Source organism: Apteryx mantelli, chromosome 1, assembly GCF_036417845.1.
Source record: "Apteryx mantelli isolate bAptMan1 chromosome 1, bAptMan1.hap1, whole genome shotgun sequence".
Lineage (NCBI taxonomy): Eukaryota > Metazoa > Chordata > Aves > Apterygiformes > Apterygidae > Apteryx > Apteryx mantelli.
Window position 1 is genome coordinate 139,843,462 of NC_089978.1, and position 3,393 is coordinate 139,846,854.

At 41.8% G+C, this 3,393-nt stretch overlaps 1 pseudogene; it reads right to left on the minus strand.

The window, feature by feature from the left end:
• Nucleotides 1-280: 280 nt before the first annotated feature.
• LOC136991596 (zinc finger protein 271-like) lies at nucleotides 281-2,982 on the minus strand (annotated as a pseudogene).
• Nucleotides 2,983-3,393: the final 411 nt, after the last annotated feature.

A 3,393-nucleotide genomic window follows, 5' to 3' on the forward strand; every position in this document is an offset into this window, starting at 1 on the left:
AAGGATGGAAAGGGTCAGGGAGATTTGTCAGTTTTTTTCTGAAAAAAGACAGAAGGAAATGGAGATAATTAAAGCATTTGTGGCTTAAATAAGTGGATGCTTAAGTAACTTTGTGAGTTGGAGCTTTAGTGCCGTGGGTGACTGCAGACAGTCTCAGCTACTGGCAATAAATGATCTCCTTCACTGTGCTGGTGGAAATTTTTTTACAGAGGGGAAGGAGAATGCCTTTTTCCTTCTAGCCCAGGAGCTCAGGACAACTTATCTTTCTCAGATGCTGGATTCACTGTGATTTCCTTCCAAAGCTTTTCCCATATTTATCTCACCTGTAAGGTTTCTCTAGCATGTGCATTCTCTGGTGATGAATAAGGTCTGAGCTCTAGGAGAACTTCTTCTCATGCACAGGACAATTACATGGCCTCTGCTCCATGTGGACTCTTCACTGTTTCATCACTACTGACCAGCAGCTAAACCTTTTGCATAATCAGGACAGCAGTGGAGCTTCTCCTCTGGTGTGGATCCACTTGTGCACAGTCAGGTCCGAGTCCTGCCCAAACCTCTTCCTGCACTGGGGACAGTCAGGCTGCTTATGTCCTGCATGGATCCTCTCATGCTGAACAGGTGTTGAGCTATGGCTGAAATACTCCACACAGAGGGGTAGCTGTAAGGTTTCCCTCCTGTGTGTATGCTTTGATGCTGTACAGATGTGGACCTTTTACTGAAGCTTTTGGTGCATCTGTAGGGTTTCTCTTCCTTGTGTTTTTTGGGTTTTTTTTTTTGATGGGGATGAATGAGGAGCTCAGTGTCATGCTCTTCCTACAGTCCAGGCATTTGAAGAATTTCTCCTTGCTGTGGCTTCTCTGGTGCTGCAGGGGTCTCTGGATGAAGCACCTTTTGCACCTGGTGAGTATGTAAGATGATTCTCCTGGGTAGAGCTGCTGGCATGCTGGGGTGGTTTGATCTCAGATGGAAGCTCTTTGAACATCCATTGCAGGTATTCAGTCCCATTCCCTGGGCAAGGATGTCCTTATGCTCTCCCAAAACTCTTTCATAATGAATTGATTTACTCCAGTTCTTTTGTGTAGAGTTCTCCCTTTTCTCTCCTGCTCTGACACTTAGAGGATTTTCAATTGTCAGGATTCTGCAAAATTTCCCCTGCTGATGTACCCTGTGCTTTTTTTCCCTTAGAGCTCTTGTGCCAAAGACCCTCCTTTTCAGTGATGAACCTGTTAAACTCTCTACAGGTTTGTCCAAAAATGAAAAGCAAACGTGCAAGAGTTTATAAGGTTGAAAGTAGGATCTTGGTCACAGACTCAGAGATTCAGGGCACCTTGTTTAGTCCCTTGGAGCCACTTGATCCATGTGAGGGGATCACATAAAGCTTGGAAGTAAAAACCTTAGGAAATGAGTGATATCAAAGATAGTTTGATAACCTGTAAATACTACCATCAAGGACTTGAAATTTACTGCCCCTATTGTTTCAGGGCATTTGTTATCTGAACAGACAGAGGATGTTCATAGAAATATTCTGGGCATGGAAAATTTATACCAAGACCTGTAGGATATATGCACATCTGGGGATTCAGTGACTCAGCACAGGTGTTAAGCTACTGCTTGATCATTTCCAAATCTGCAAAAAAAACCCACAAAAAACAGACAGTCTCTTGAAGATGATGCCTGAGCCAGGAAGGAGGAAAGAAGTGAACTCTATTCAAACATTCAAAATTGAAACATTTCTTTTCCAATAGAATTCCTTTAGCCATGATTTGCATTATGTTTCTGAATCTCCTTCCCCTTTTACACAGGCTATGGGGAAAGCTATATGTTAATTCCTCATAAATGCAAAGAATCCAGGAATTCTCAAGCAGAATGCAGGCTAGGCACTAAAACAAAACTATAGAGTCCTAGCCCAGGTTGTACTACAGTGTCACAGGAGATACTCCATCTCAGAAGGAGATGTCCTCCTGCAGGACAGCTTGTAGACACTCCTTCTTCCTTTATCTCAAAGTTTGCTGTTTCTTTAGAAAAGAGGGACTGGCACCGTATGGAATGCCTCTGCCATTTGGAGTTACCTCCTACCTCACTACCTGCAGCAACAGCTTCAGCATTGCACAGAGAGGAAATAGGGTGTCAGGGTAGATGGCAGCATTTCTCTGCATGGGATGGACTGAGGAACAAACACCTTCTCGGATTTTCCAGGGACTGCCAGCAAGCTGCCCAGTCAGCACATAGTCCTAACCAGCTGTATCATTAGCATTAACTAGTTGGCTACCCAAGCTTATTGGAGTTATTGGTACTGGGACCACTGGGTGGTAAAAAGCCAGGCTGAATTCAGCATCAGATTAGATGTTTAACATGAGATACTGGTGCAGTATCTCAAGAACACCTCCCTAACTTTCTCTGTATGGTATAGGTGTTGGAGTAAAGATGCCCTGATGAAGCTAATATGTCCTGATGGACTGGGAAGGACTCCATGCACTTGTTATATTCTCTATATTTGGATAATACTTTTCAGCGTGTTTCAAATGAACCAACCATATTACCTAGGATTTTCCAGTTTTTGAGGTTCCTAGGTCCCCATAACCTCAGCTAATGGAGAGATGACTGTATAATCATGCTATTAGATTGGTCTAGCTGCCAAACATTTGGACAGGAATAAAAGTGGCCCAAGAATACAGAAGTTGGCCGTTGCTTCTCTGCAAGATGCTACAGTTCACTGTGGAGAAAAGGGAGGGGCTGGTAGCAGGCAATAAGGTGTGGCGAGATATCTTGTATGACAAGAGATAGAGCTAAAAGATCTTGCCAGCATTTACCTACTCAAGAACTGTAAGCCAATTTCTTTGACAGGAAAGATCAGAGCTTATCCATTCTTCTCCTTAAAAATATTTTGAACTTAAGTGCTTGCATTTGTAGTAGGAAAAATGGGATTTGTAAAACTATAGTAGTTTTCTACCTAAATGCTAAACATTTTTATTTACTGTCCATGCATTTAACAATCCATACAATACATATGGATTTCTTTTTTTTTTTTTAAGGTTTGATGGCTCTTTAATTTGAAAAGGCTGAGAAACACTGTGGTAGTCCATCCTCTACTGAGAGAGTGTGGTAAGATTTGTATAACTTCTTAAAACATCCAGTGAAGCTGATTTCACAATCTCCTTATGTAATCTATTCCAATGCTACATTACTCAGAGAAAGTTTTTTGCAATATCCAGGCTTTTTCTTTTTCCTTTCTTTTTTCCATTCCTGAAAGTCAAGCCAATTAGATATTATCCTTGTCCTTCCAGCAATTTAATTACTGCCCTTTTTAATAACAACCTTTTATATGCTGGAATTGTATTATCATGCCTGTCCTACTTCCAGCCTTCTCTTCTCCAGACTAAACAACCCCAGCTC